General features: G+C 39.7%; 1 protein-coding gene across 1 annotated transcript in view; it reads right to left on the minus strand.

The window, feature by feature from the left end:
• Positions 1-707, minus strand: part of KCTD16 (potassium channel tetramerization domain containing 16) — a 255,111-nt gene extending 254,404 nt beyond the window's left edge. The window contains exon 1 of the mRNA XM_079145476.1: positions 32-707. The gene's annotated coding sequence lies outside the window, so the exon portion shown is untranslated. The remainder of the gene's footprint in view (positions 1-31) is intronic.
• Positions 708-16,087: the final 15,380 nt, after the last annotated feature.

The raw sequence follows: 16,087 nt of genomic DNA on the forward strand, positions 1-16,087 counted from the left end.
GACAGGAAAAGCAGTAAGTCTTGGAGCTTACCTTGGTAATGCTGGAGACCCAGTTCTTGTGAAGAAATAATCATTTGCAAAGCAATCAGAATCCACAGCCACACTGAGTCTGGATCTTGTCAAATTCCAAACAAGTAAAGGACAGAGGTATCAATGAAAAGTGCCAGAGAGATGTGCTCTTGGAAAAGAATTATTATATATATTATATATATATATATATGTATATATGTGTATTTGTATATATGCAGGTATGTGTATGTATTCACTCTCGATCTCAAGTTAAAACAAGTCACAAAAAGTTCAACGATGATGAGAAGAGGTTGGGTTGAAGAAGTAAAACACTGAAAATATTCAACCAAAGCTTCTCCAGAAGAAACAAAAATCAAAAAACAAAACCTTCAAAAAGGATCCTTAAAACAGAGGAGAGTTGCAAGAGGTACCGGGACTTAGAAGCTTTTCAGAAAGCTCTGAAGCAGAAAGACCGACGGATGTGCGGGGCTGGGGTCCCAGGTAGCCAGCCCACCTGCCGGCAAGGGCAAAGGGACTCCCATGTTCGCACCAGCTGGAGCCGAGGCCGCCGCAGCGCGGAGAGGCCGGCGGGGGGCTCGTGGCTCCTGCTTCTCCGGCGACGGAGCTGGGTGGTTCCACAGTTCCCAGCGCAGTTCGGATGCTGTTGTTTCAGCAGTGCAGGCAAGAAACCATCCAGGGAAATGACTATTACATCATCTTAAAGGAATATGGCTTAGAGAAAGCGGAGGCAGCTCCCGAGTCACGTCCTCCTCGGTGACAGGTTGCCAGGACTGACGGGGACGCCGCGCCCGGCGGTGGGCACGCGACTTCCAGGCGCTCAGCTCCGGGCTTGGGGCGGGGAGGCGGCGATGCGCAGCCACTTCCCTCCCTGTCCTGTCCTGGAGTCTGGAGTTTCCAAGGGCCTTTTCCTCGCCGTTTCTTTCTCGTCCTTACCTCCACCAACACCCTCAACTCCCCCACCACAGACACACACAGCAATAACCCTCCACTCCGAGCTGAGGTGGACACAAGTGATTTTCATTTGAAAAAAATCTTCAAACAAACCATTTTCACATGCACTGAATTTCTGCTGAAGGGCACATTTCCCCTCTAAAGCACTTTAAAAAAAAATCCCAACAAATGACCCAATGTTCAAGCCACAGTGTTTGTAATCCTTTGATTAAAATCATATTCACCCAAATGCCCTCCTTTATTTTTTCTTCATCCGTCTGTCACCGCCACTCCAGCAAAGAAAAACCAGAAAATAAAACCATACAGGAATTAATGATGTCCTTTCAAAGCGAATAATAAAGCACTGACACCTATAGAAAAAGCCCACAGGTTATAACAGTAAGTCATTATCTTTGGGCTTACCTGTAAGAAATTGCTACCTGCAACCCTTTCTGGGCTGTTTCCTTACTGAGCATCTCTTTGGACATGCCCCTGCCCCCTCCCAACTTATCCCAAGAGCACTCTGGTAGAAGGCATGCCTGCTAAGAGACATTTTACTCTTGTCCCAGAGGGCTTCCTTAAGTGCATCATTAGAGTTTCAGGAAGGCATTTCCAGGGCAACCTAATCCACTAACAAAGTGCTTCCAGTTGAGCCTGCCAGTCAATAATGGTCCAGCCAACCGCTTACAGTAAGTCGGCCATTTCCCCTTTAAAACACCAGTGTCTTAGGGCTCACATTCCTGATGAGAATATACTACTTCATCAATGAATAATACATGTGAGGCATACTCCATCCCAAACAATTTCTATTTAAAAAATAAAAACCAAAAATGGAGGGGAATCTATGAATTGGGTGCATTTATTGGATAGGATACCTGTGCTTATGGCCCACCTTGTCTCCAGTTAGACTCAAAAGTAGGATAAGTTAATTTCTGTTTTAGCAATCTTTTCTTTCAATAATCATTGGGTTGCCAAACACATTCAGAGTATTAGCTAACACTCCAACACCTGATTATATTTGACTTTGTTTCCTTAACTAATGCATTAACCTGTTCTGGCCTCAATCATCAGGATTTTACTGCTGGACCAATCAAGGAAATGTTTGGTATGTGATGCACTTATATCGCCATCTAGTGTTCAAAAGTATCAGTGCAGATCTGATACGTGGGCCCTTAGCTGAGCCAAAAAACTAAAACAACAACAAAAAAAATTTAATAAATTTTGCTTTTATTTTTAAGTTTTTATACTGATTTGAGTTTACTTGGCATGCACTATTCACCATGACAACAAAATAAACATTCAATTGCTACCAGGTTAAGGAAAAAAATAAATCTAAATCTAGGCCTATTAAGTGCTGGTTTTGGTTGTTAAAGCAGGGAAATGTTTTTGTTTTCTTTCATTCTAAGAGAGGATCAGTACACCATGACAATAGCTTTGGAAGTCAGGCATTAAAATACTACCGGACTAGTTTGGCAGGAAGGAGAGGAAGAGAGTAAAAAAAAAAAAAAAAAAAAATCAGTCTTTTGAAGCTAAAAAAACGCTTGAGAAATGCACATTAACCATTCCAATTTAAATTGCAAGCCATCTTAGAGATACAGAAACTGAGAATCAGAGAGGGAAATCATTTCCAAATGGTCACACAGCTGCAGAGTAGCAGAGCAGGCTTCAGTCCACTTCTCATTCAGTATGATCAACATCTTATTTTCAATCTTATATATTCTAGACTAGGGATAAGGGGACATAAATAAGGAAAATGAGAAGAATTTAGAAATTACTACATTTGTTTAAAAAAAAGCAAGTAATTTTAACCAATTTAAATTTCAAACCTAAAAGATTTTATGATTTAGAAGAATAATACTCAGAATTTCATAAATGAAGAGTTCTGTTTATTGGTCTAGATCTTATAGGTTAAGTTATTTTTGAGACAAGTAATTAGTAACAGTTTTTTAAAGGGACAGATGAGACCTAAGAAATTAACACAAAGCATGTGTTAATGCCAGGACAGAGGCTCATGGGAAGAGCTGAATAAAAGGGGAACCAGGTGAGCCAGCGACTCACTCCTCCAGAGACCTTGAATTTTTACTATAAAACTTTTGGAAATGTGATTATGTGTACACTCACAGGAACACACTCTGAAGACTGAGAAACATAAAACCTTCACCAGACTACCTTAAGCTTGTGGCCTGTGATTTGCTGAGGCCATCTGAAACAGTCTGAATTTTTAATAAACACTGTGAATTTTCTATTTTCCAGTTATGTTGCATTATATCAACTTGTGCCAAAATGTTCCTTTATTATCGTAAACAGTTAATAATGAAGAACTGCTTTGCAGCTCTCTTTGGGAATATCTACTTTTTAATCCACATGGAGCCTCAAGAATTCAAGATGACCTGAGTCTCTCCCTTCCTGAAGAGTCAGGGGGGTGGTTTAGAGGTTGGCCTGCAGCCTGCTCCTGTTGGGTCCTCAGACTTCAGGTTAACCACCCTGGTATGTGTTAGTCTTTGCTCTTTTTGTCTCAGGGACTCAAACAAAGGAGAGGTGAGATTTAAACGTTAAAAGTCCTGAAGGAAGCAAAGCAATACACCATTCGGAGAGACTTAAATAGTGCTGGAGTAAGCAGGCCAGTGTGTCTCTGGGAGGCTGTCAGTGAGCCTTCAGAAGAGGCAGGAAGCCAAGCCCAGGCTGCAAGTGTATTCCTGTCCTTCGTGTCAGCAGATAGCACTGCTAGTGTTATTATTCTCTCCTGGCAGCTCTCCGCTGAAACACTGTGGGATGGCACAGTCAGCCGAAGGCGGAATAACAGACAGCAACAGATTTCTCTTAGGGGAAGAGCTCTTTGTGATATTCAGACCTCTAGCACCTCAAGACATATTCCAGGTAAGTTGTGAAATTGACAAGATGTGTCCTAGCTCCTGTTTCCCTGCCCCTCCTTTTCACATACTCCCATAGCTGAACGTTGAAGAGTTTATTCTCAAAAGGACAATTTTAATTTTGGACTCATGCAATCATTTCCCACATCCTCACACCTAACACACCCTTGCATGTCCTGTTCCATCCAGCAGAGGTAGCATTTATGCTGACTGTCCTTGCTCTCAGAAAGGCACTTGATCTCATAAACTTGCTCATACAAAGATGCTGCGCACTCAGTGCGCACTCCTGCATTATCACCATCGTCTAATATATTTTGTTTATGGAGGTGAAGCATCAAATCCTCACCACAGCCATCAGCCCTTGTTGAGCTTTTCCTGGCCAGCTATGTGACTTTGGCCTAGGGATTCGGTGTCTCTCAACCAGAGTAAGATGGCAATAAGAAGTTCTGCCTCCCAGGTGTGTTGTGCAGATTAAACATTATGATGTGTTTAAATCCTCTGGCACATTATGTAGCTCTTAGTGAATACTTAATACAGGCTGTTAGTATTCATAATAGTGGTAAAAGGAGTTGTATTCATTGTTCTTAGACCCCAGTAGAGGCATAAGGAAATTATGCAACATGTCCAAAGATTGAAATTCAGTTCTATTTTCAAAATCATTGGGGGATTTTCATCATTTTGGTGAATGAGACAGAGCAACAGCATGGGGAACTGAAAATAATCAGTATCCCAATGGTCAAAAATGGAAATGTCACCATCTTTTGCGGGGATGCTACTTACGTGGCACCCTTCTATTCATTCCATGTGGATGTATGAAGTGCCTGTGTGGCATCTAGCATGATACTAGGACGTCGAGATACAGAGCTAGATTTGACATAATCTTTGCACTCAAGCAATCACATGCAAGCACACACTCAAATTCAAAACCATACCAATAAAAAAAGATTTAAAATCATAGATTCTTGAGCACTGTCTTTATGTCACAAAATATGCCTGATGCTATATGCATCCTTTGGTCCTAGGTAGTTCACTTATTATTTGGACAAGCCATTTAACCTCAGGTGGCCTCTGCTGCCCTACCTATAAAATGAAGTTGTCTCCCTTTAAAGAGATCCTGTGACTGATGACAAAATAAAGATAAAATATAGCTGCCAAGTCTTCAAAGACATCCCAGGAAGTAATTTGCTATGTAAGAAACAAAAGATGAAGGCAGCAAACAGCAATCTTTCTTGTTAATGTAAAGCCTTAGAAGAAAGAATTTGGATGAGACTAGAATAATCTTAGAGTTGGAGGAAGAGGCCCTTCTAGGTCATCCACCCTAGCCTCTGATCCAGTTAAAGGTCTGAAGGAATGTAAAATGTTTAGTCTAGTCGTTTCTGTCAGTCTCTCACTGAAAATACTCTTGAAGCCTACTCACATAAAAAACAAATGAAAGCAAAAGCTGTTTGGATCACCACGGTGCCTCTGAATGGAAGTCTACAGGATACAAGCTTCTTTCAAGTGAGCTATCATCTTGAGATCTCATTTTAAAAAATCAAAAATTTGCTGCTATGGAAAAAGTACTGTTCTTCAGGTGTAAGGGCAACATTTCTAACTGCATTAGTAGTTTTAGAATGTGTGTATGTCTGTACCCATTTCTGTAGTATTGATGTGAAGTCATGTATCAAGTTTCTCTTTAATACAAGGAAGCATTTCTGAAACAAATGGTCGAAGTTAGGAGTGTGGAGTTTGACCATGAATTTGATTGTCATGGTTTTGACATGAGGTGTCCTCCAAAAGTTCCTGTGCTAATGCAGGAATATTCAGAAGTGAAAAGATTTTATCATGAGAGCTTTAACCTAATCGGTCCTTCCTACTTTGAATGGACTGAATGATGGTAATTGTAGGCAGGTGGGTCACGACTAAAGGAGGTGGGTCACAGGGTGACCTAGAAGGGTGCATCTTCCCTCAGCTCCTTTCCCCCTCTTCTCTCTCTCTACTTCCTGCCATGAGCTGAGCAGTTTTCCTCCATTGGGCCCTTCCTCCATGTCTGGCTCTCCTTGGACCCAGAGCAATGGAGTCAGCCACTTATGAACTGAGACCTCTGAAACCATGAGCCCCAAGTACCCTTTTCCTTTTCTAAATTGTTCTGGTGGAGGATGTTGGTCACAGTGTCACAAAAGCTGACTGAAATATTGACTAAATGCAACTCTTATGTATGTGTTTGAAAACCATAATCTCGTTAGCATGAGGCAGAGCCAAAAGAAATATTGACTGTTTCTTTCTGTCTGTCTCTTTTATTAGACATGTCTCCTTAATTTGCTGAAGCTGGACTTAAACTTGTGCTTGTCCTACCTCTGCCTCCTTAGTAACTGAGATTACAGGTGCATGCCACTGCACCAAACTTTATTCTATTTCTTAAAATAGATTGGCAAATGAGGAAAAACAAAATATAGCTGCCTATCAAGCAGTTGGTTTCGGTAAATACACATGCACTATTTTAGTAATAGCTATGAAAAAAAAAAAGAGTTCTGCCCAAGAGTTCTTTCCCTACTGTCTGTTCAAACATGTCATATTATCACTGTATGATGCCTGTTACATATGTTAAGTTATATGTGTTGGCATCTTTCTCATGATGGTTGCAGTATATTATATAGTGTATCTTATCTCTTAGTCAAGGAAGAGTGTATTTGTAGACCAATAATTATTAATTTTTTATCTCCTACAAAGGACACCATTTTTCAAAAGTCATCTGCAAAGTCAGGAGTAAATCACTTTGCCTCTCTGAGGATATTCTCATGTATATATTAGGAATAAAGATATCCACTCTGCAAAGTAGATGTAAGGACTAGAGATAATGTTCTGAAACTGCTTGGCAGATAGTAAGTGTTCAATAAGTAATGGGCACCATTATATTTAGGCTCAACTCCATCACCACTCCCCACGCCCTCTGATTTCAGTGCATACTCATGGGTCTGTGTGAGGAGTGGATGGAAGGGGCCCAGGTTACTCATTCATGCTGGCAATGATGTTACTGGTTCCTTTCCTGAGGGATTGTTCACCCTGCCAGGATGGGAGTAGGAGAAAGCAGAAGGGATACTGGGAACTCTAATCACGTTTTTCCTTGGAGATTGATAATTGGTTAATTTTATAACTCACACCCTGACTTGGAAGGTAGCGACACCTTTCAAAGAATGATGAATGGAGGAAAGTAAATGAACAGGCTGGCTCATTCAAAGTATCTCACATCATTTTATAGTGATTCAGCACTGTCACTTTGGTGTGGCAATTGTTTGTAGAAGGCATTTTTCACAACTAAATCCAGACATGTCATGTAAGTTGGTTGAAATGAATTGGAGCAGTGTCATCTGCGATGGAAAGCAATAGGAAGAAAGAAGGGCAAAGACCACATAATGAATGGAAAGATTCAGCTAGAGAAGAACAATTGAATTATTTTAACAGAGAACTTGAGATAAAAGCTGGGGATTGCAGGTATGCTCTGAAGAGACATTTTCCTTGTCTTTTGAGTGATATGTAAGATATTCATGGGGCTGGATCATTTCCCATTCATATCGGTATCCCCCAGCAGGTAGCACAAGGCATAACATCTGAAAGATGCTCAATTAATTAATGTTTGTTGCATTTAATTGCAGGAGCAAGAGTGATATCTTCAGAATAGCCCAAGAAATTGACATATTAAAAAGCTGACAGGGTCATGTCAGAGCAAGCAATGGGTTGTGAACATAAGGTAGTTCATTCCAGTTTATTTCTCAAGGCACTTGAGTTCTGCATACTAGCAGGGACCTTTTGATTTTGATTGAGCCCCAGAGAAATAAATAGGATGCAAAAACCAGCCTCTTTGAGCCCAGTACAGAAAAGAGTTTATTCAAGGGTTCCAGGTGGAATCAAACTGGAATGGAAGAAAGACAATTAATAGAAACATTTCTGAAAAGGTTAAGATTTTACAAAATCTGACTGACACAAGTTTCTTAAAATAAAACCATGCCTGTGGCCAAACAAATTAACAAGATTAGCAAGTAGAACTGACCCTAACTGCCAGACAATTTCATTTACACCATCTCTTTTCAATTCCTATAACAATCCTAAACTGTTGGTATTGTGGGGAGAATAAAAGAGTCTGTACAAGGTTAGGTCACCAGCAGCAGATCACACAAAACCTGTCTCACCCCAAAGCCCCTTTGACTATACCGAACCTATTCAGGCATGTTATTCCTTTTATTAAGTATCCTCAGTGTGTACCCAATATTTGAGTTTGGTATCGCATAGAGCAATAACACATTCCTAGCTAGATCACCACTGTATCTTCAGTTTTAGTTCAGTGCCAGGCATAGAGAAAGCACCCCATAAGTCTTTGTCAAACAAATGATTGTTAGAATGAATCAGCTAATGAATGAGTGAATAAATAAATAAATGAAAGAATAAGCTACCAAAGGGAACATTGATATCTAAAAATTTCAGGTGGATACAGCAAGGAGTGCAATCTCATGTGGCACATTTAATTTTCTTCACTTCCAGAATGTAAGTTCCAAATGGGAGTATAATCCAAGGGTTCCAAAAAATAAAATAAAAAGTTTCTGAATATAGCATCAGAGGACTGGCCCTTCGTGCATAGAAAAGGGTGAGCAATAGAGGTATCTTTTTTTGCTACAGAATTTAGACTCTTATAGAAATAAGAAATTGTTTTTTGGCATAATAATCTCCCACAGAGCAATAAAATCCTACTTTGGGGAGTCCTTTAACTCTTAAGATGCTAGGAAAAGTATTTATATTTAAAATATTTTGAGATGGTTCTAGACATTTCTAATCCATTGTTTTATGCATTAGTCACTCTGCATCTGTTCCCAAAATGTAGGGGGAAAGGAATAGAAGGACTAGTACTGATAGAACTATACAGAAACATGTATTGGGCATAAGATTTAAGGGACAAAGCACACCATTCAAATATGACAAGGGAAACTTCATCCTTTGCTGCTGTATAATGTAGATTTTCAGAGCTTCTGCCAAGGAAATTGCATGTTACCGCTGTAGACACTGATCTGAGCTTCAAGCACATCTCACAATTACCCTAGGGTCTCTCAAAATGACAGGCCGGTGTGCAATGTGTAGTTCCAATCACTACCTGAGGACATCATGCAATCATTTGAGAGGGGACCAGTGTTGTATATCTTCCTGATAAATCTGGTTGCCATTCATCAGGGAAAAGAATGCTTGTGAACAAAAGGAGTGACACACAAAAAAAGATTTATGTATCTGATAGAAACTAGATTCAACCTGATGCCTCCTGACCAACCTCTTGAATTTTTCATATATCTAAATTAGGTCTCAAGAGGAGTTATATTCAACTATGCTGTTGAAGAGTCATCATACTGGACACAGAAGCTACAGTTATCCCAGGGTGAGACATTTAATAAAATCATAAATTAAGATGAAAACTTGGATAAATGGGCTAGCTATAGAGAAATATTCAATGTCTTATTTGCACCAGAGAGTAAGAAAATACATCCCTCTTACTGCCATTTTATTCAAAGACACTTACACCTATTAAGTATAAAAACAGAGAAAGTAACTACCTAAAGGAAGTAGTAGGTGGAGTCCATGATGAGCACATCAGTGTTCCACAATAGTAATAATACTGTCACTTCCCTTAAAAACCTCACTTACAGAGCTATTGACTAGGGCTTGGTATATCTTGGTTGGCAGAGTGAATGTTATGTCTAAGGCCCTGGATTCAATCCCCAGCACCACAAAAGAAACAGTAAGAAAGAGCCACTGGCTAATCAGAGTCAACACAGATTCCTTTCCCACAGGTCCAGTTCCACTTAGTAATGACAAAGTTTTTTGTTTTTTTTTCACCTTTGACAAAGGTTATTAAAGTCCAACAAAAGCAGCTTTGGGCTTCTTTCAACTCCTTCTTCTCTTCCATGTCTCTCATTGTCATTTGTTTATGCATTATGTCTTATCTTTACAAGAAACCATCAGGTGGGCTGGGGTTGTGGCTCAGTGGTGGAGCGCTTGCCTAGCACATGTGAAGCACTGGGTTCCATCCCTGGCACCACATTAAAAATAAATAAAATAAGGGTATTGTGTTCATCTATAACTAAAATTATTTTTTAAAAAAGAAACCATCAGGTACTGTAGAGGAGCTAATGATGAATCAGACATAAGTCTTACCCTCAATAAGCTTATAATTCAGTAGGGCAAAACAAAGGGAAGCATTTTGTAGACAACTGAAGCACAGAAAAGGTAATGATTGCTACAAAGAGAACTGGGGAGAACTGCAGAGATAACCAAAGACAAAGTCATTTTTCGAAACACTAAGGAACATCATGCTTAGCCCAAAGTGCCCATTAATAAATTATTGATGGATTAAAGCAAGTGCCCCCTTGCATTACTATACATTCCCTGGGTATGAAGTCAAAGAGGTACTCATCTAGAATTCACTTAGAACTGCTCCAGTTGGGGGCTGGTTCATTAAGGGACTGATGATCTCAGAAATATTTTATATGTGTATATAAATGTAAGCCCATTGCAGCAGTGGACTACACAGCTGATTTATGTTTGGTTCTCAGCCAATTAAGACTAAGAGCCATTTGCGTTTCCCTTCCCAGGCTGTTTACACACTCCTCCAAGGCCCTCTTTCTGTCATTACCTGTGCATCTGCAATCTCTTTGGTTGAAGATGACTGACAAAAGATGTGTGAGCCACAGTGTTGGGGATGTTACAAAAGATGGCAGAAGATGCTGGATGGAAGAAGCAGGCTTCACTGCAATAACTCCAAATGCTCCTGCAGAGATGGTCTAAGACACTCAAGTCAGGAATTTGTTGTTGCTTGGTAGAAATCTTTTGACTTGTTGAAGGACAACATAAGCCTCCCTATAGATACCACAGAAAGATGTGAAGAAATCCATGGCCAGAGGCATATCACATCACAACAACAGGAGTGTAGAAGAGAAAGAAGGATCATTTCCTAAGATTGACTTCAGCAGCACATCCCCAGTGTACCATACTGCCATACTTACTCACAGTACCAATATAGTTAACATGATCATTTCCAGGAACAGATCTCCACACTAAATAGGGTATGCCTATACATTAGGGCCGGAGATAGGGAGGAGAGAATCCCAATACTGTTTCTATTTTCACTACCTGGAAGTCCTGTGGCTAAAGAGACCCTAAGGATCTGGGGAAGCTGACTTGGTGTATGCCATAGTAGTTCTTCAGGCAATGTGTAACATGGGAAGTCTAAAAGATCACACACACACACACACACACACACACACACACACAACTTTGGAGCAATTGTGTCAACTTTTATTACTGCAAATAAAGTATGTCTGACTTGTTCAACTAATATTTGAGATAGATAAGGAAAGAAACTTACCCAGAAATACTAAAAACTAATGATTACTTTTAACAGCAAAGCAGTGGGACATCATGTTTGACTTTGGAATCAGGAAATTCTGGGGATGAACCCCAGCTTCATCATTTACCAGCTGGAAAAGTCCTATCACCACTTTGAGTCAAAAGTTTTTCATCTATGCAGTAGGAATAACAACTGTTCTTTCTTTATACAGCCTTCGTGAGAACTAATATGACAGCAAATGTTAAGTGATTAGTTTATCACCTACTTCATGGGAAGGGATCAACAAATATAGCTTTTGGTATTCTATGACTTACCTAATGCTTAGTATTTTTAAAATGCATTTTCCTCCCAAACTTATTTACATTATCAGTTCCATGAAATCCTGTCACTAATGCTAGCCAGATCTTATTCTGAACCCCTTGTGGATCCAAAGGGAAGGAAATAAAGCAATTGCTTTTATCTCCTTTGGACACAGACTTCCTACTGAAAGATGTTTGGAGCAGGTCAAAGGGCATCATATGGCGATATTGTAATTATTCTAATCTAGATAACATACTTTCAATTGTCAGTGTAAATCACCTCTCTCCCATAAACTCCAGACCTTGCTCTACAGTTGTTACATGTCACTTGTTTCAGCACAGTTCCTTGTCCACAAGGATGTTTGGGCTAAAATCCACACATTTTTGAAGTTCTCTTCTCCCGTTTTCTGACCTAATTCAGTCTCAATGCACCATCATCACTATGCAAATGACTCCAAAATCTAAATTTTTGTCTTTGATCTTTTCCCAATTTCTATATGCCTACTAGAAATCTTCACATGGACCTACCAGGACTATTTCATACTCAATTTCAGAGCCAAATATCTTTTTGTAACTGCATCCATTTTATTCTACCAACTTCTCTTTTTCTTTTACTGTTAATGTAATCACTAGCATTCTTTCTTTCTCTCTCTCCTCTCTCTCTCTCTCTTTCTCTCTCTCTCCCTCCCCCTCTTGCACAACTGCAAACTCATCTTATGATTTCTCTTTATGTTAGTCATATTTTGGCTACTATAACAAAATACCTGAGATAATCAGCTTATACAGAGAAAATATTTATTTTGGCTCAAAGTTTCAGAGGTTATAGTCCATGATTGGTTAACTCATTGTTTTGAGCCTGGGGCAAGCAGCACATCATGGCAGAAGCACATGGCAGAGTAAAATCCCTCGTGATATCAACCAGGGAACAAAGAGAAAAAGAATAAAAGGTCAGGATCCCATAATCCCCTTTGGGGACAGTTTCCAATTTCCTATGTACCTCCCACTAGGCCCCACCTCTCAAAGATTCTGCCACCTCCCAATAACACACCCTGGGGATGTAAATTTGCTTATTCAACAAATAATAATTGAGCATTTTCCATTAGCCTGGTGAAGCACTAAACTGTATATTCGACCTGTTGGGGACTCAGAGATGAACAATGTAGTCATCTCTTTGCCTTCAGGATATGTTCATTCTCAGCCAAAAACAGAGATTCTAAACAAGTAAATAAATAAAACAGTAACATAATTTCAAATAGTGAGGTGAGCTATGAATAAATAGGTCATATGAAAGTTGTGAGGAGGGGCCAAGGAGGAAAAGATGGATACTGCAGGTGGGGCCTCTCTAAGAACAAGAACTGAGACAAGAAGTCAGCTAGGAAAAATCCTAGGAACCGTGTGTCCTGGGCTAAAGGAAGGCAAGAGCACAAGTTCAGACCTCTGAGGTAACACTGAGCTTGATGTTCAAGGAACTGAGAAGGTCACTGGATTCAAGATTGTAGGTCTGAGAAATAGACAGGGACTGAGCCGCATGGAGCCCCACATAGCAGGCTAGGAGTGTAGATTTCATTCTAAGTGTGATGGGAAGTTGGTAAGTTTAGATGCAAGTGAAGTGTAATCTGGTTTACTTTTTTTGGGGGGCAGGGCTTTGTTTGTTTTTATGACTGCTTACTATGGGGTAAATGTCTTTCACCATATGTTTTTTAAAAGACCAAACAATTAATAACTTTTAATAACTGTGTAACAATTAATGGATTCTTGGGGGATCAAAATTCAAAGTATGGAAATTAGTGAGAAGAATTTTCAGAATCCAGATAATAGATGATGATGTTTAGACTAGGGTTGAGGAAAAGTGAGGAAGAGCTGGCCATGATTGTGGATGACTTGTGGAGGTGCGGAGCATTGGCACATAACCTGTTAACTTCCTCCAGCCTTCTAAGCTCTTCATCCCAGTTCATTAAACACAAAGCCAACAGGGTGGACTTTCTACAGATGCCCTTCTTTGCCCATGTATCTTAATTGGCTCCTCATTGCTTACAGAATAAAGACCAAATCCCCTGATAAAGGTTCAGAGTCCCATGCTATCTGACCTCACCTACTTCAGAAATACGTTCAAATGAACTTATAAAGAAAGAAAAAAAGAGTAACAAAGCAGTCCAGAATTCTGAAAGAAATCATTTCATGAACAATGATATACATAGAAAGTTCTGATACTGGCTTTTGATGTGTGAAGGACCAGAATTTATAGCTTTTTACCTGCTCTTAGAACCTGAAAGTTTCTGTCGATTAAAGAGCCACAATATGTCAAGCAGTAAACTTCAACTTCCAATGAAAGAATTAGGAAAGCTCTGGCAACTGAAAGAAATCAAGTGACCCTTTGAGCACAAATAAATACATGAATTATTTTCTGATGACCCTCAGTTTCATCCATTCCCCTACTTATAATCTCCAGTGACAATGCAATTGAAAGAATACCTTACGACAAAATGTAATAATCAGGTTAGTTAACCATGCAGAGAGAGAGAAATTGATAGAATAAGTTCATTCATCACATTGAAACTGTGATCTGCTTTCCCTTCTGCCTGAAACAAGCATTTTTTGGAAATTGAAAATTCATGTCAGGATCATTAAACCAACTTAAGTAATCATTGGAATTAACAGAGCGACAGAAGGGGGCAGTGCTGACACAGTTCTTGCATGGACTTGAGGCCTTAACAAAGGGAAACTGAAAGTTACCTGAATAATACGGTTCATTTATTCACACAGGGTCTGAAGTGAATTTCAGTTTCAATTGCTTATTTCTTCCAACTAGCTAAGTCTCAAGCCCCCAAAGAGAGCAAGGGGATCCCCTCATTGTCTGCCACCCTGATATCTCAGTGTGGCCTCAAGATATATAAGTTCATCTCTACGTTAGTTATTAATTGTTTGGTCTTTTACAAAACATAGTGAAAGAAATTTACCTGACTGGATCATAAAAGAAAAATTCTCTATATTTAACATGGAATTATCTATCAGTCCCTAAAGTTTCTTTGTTTGGACAGAAAAATGAACATATGCAGCTTTATACCCAAGTACTTCCTCAAAAATGTTTGATGACAGATAGTCTACATAAAATAGCAGGACAGGAAAGGTCCTGGTCCTCAAGATGACTTAATAGACAAGACTGGGCATGGGTCAGTCAGCGAAGAGAGGCTGCCAAGTTCCCCACAATAGTGTTAAGAGTCATGGGAATGGATGAAATTGGAGAATATCATGCTAAGTGAGAGAAGCCAATCTCAAAAATCCAAAAGTCGAATGATCTCACTGATAAGCAGATGATGACACATAATGGAGGGTGGGAGGGGGGGCAAGAATGGAGGAAGGAGGGACTGTATAGAGGGAAAAGAGGGGTGGGAGGGGTGGGGGGAAGAAAAAAATAACGGAATGAATCAAACCTCATTACCCTATGTAAATGTATGAATATGCAAATGGTATGCTGTTACTCCATGTACAAACAGAAACAACATGTATCCCATTTGTTTACAATAAAAATAAATTAAAAAAAAAAAAAAAAAAAGAGTCATGGGGAGGAATGCAGCTTCACACAGAGCCCGTCACCCTTGGCCCACCACCTCACTTCTCTCTTCTCAGAGAAGGGACTTCCACCAATGACTTCAAGTCAAAAGCTGAAGGGTGTGTGGCTTTCACATTGAAGTTCTGATCATCTACATTTTGATAACAGTTCTGGAAATGTTTCCACTCCCTACCCCTATCATGAAAGAAAGGGGCAATAAGGAAAAAGATGCTCTATGACCATTTGACAAGTGAAGGAATACATGCACTGAATGCCTAATATTGGTGACAATTAGTGAAACTCACCTGTGGCAGTGAATGAGGATTTTTGTGTGTAGTGTGGTGCCTGTGTGCGCCCACTCATTCATACAATAAATATTGGTTGAGTGTGTTCCATGCACCAGGCACTTAACAAGGCATTGAGAATATAGCAGTGGACATAAAATTAGTCAAAGCCCCTGCCTTCATGGAGTTTACATCCTAGACAATAAATTAATAAACATATCAAATGTGAAATCATGACAAGTATTGTAGAGAAAAGTAAAGTCAGGAGAGGAGGGTATTCATTGCCATTTTGCATAGAAGGGTCATTAACACAACAGGGGCAGAGGGGACAAGGAAAGAGAAAAGGGGAAGTGAGTTCTTTAGCGGTTTAAACTAAAAAAAGCTTTGTCCCAGCAGGTGAATAGGGAGACGCTAAGGAGAGACATTTTCATATAACAATCAAGAGTAATAATAGATAAAATAAGGTACCAACTATTGAATTGCTACTTAGTGACTATTACTGTGCTAAGCATTGTTTAATTTATTCTTTACAATAAACCAATAAACCTTATTAGTGTAACACTTCTGGTGCAAGGAAATTAATGCATCAAAAGAGAGAGAGAGAGGGAGGGAGGAAGGAGAGAGGAAACAACCAAGTCTCAGGGTAAGTCTCTTGCCCAAGTGATCTGAAACATATGTACAGAGTGTGGATTTGGGGGACTAGACAGCCTGACTCCAAAGCCTACACTCAACCCAGACACTGGATATGGTACAGATAAGTT

This window comes from Sciurus vulgaris (assembly GCF_902686455.1).
Source record: "Sciurus vulgaris genome assembly, chromosome: 6".
Taxonomy (NCBI): Eukaryota; Metazoa; Chordata; class Mammalia; order Rodentia; family Sciuridae; genus Sciurus; species Sciurus vulgaris.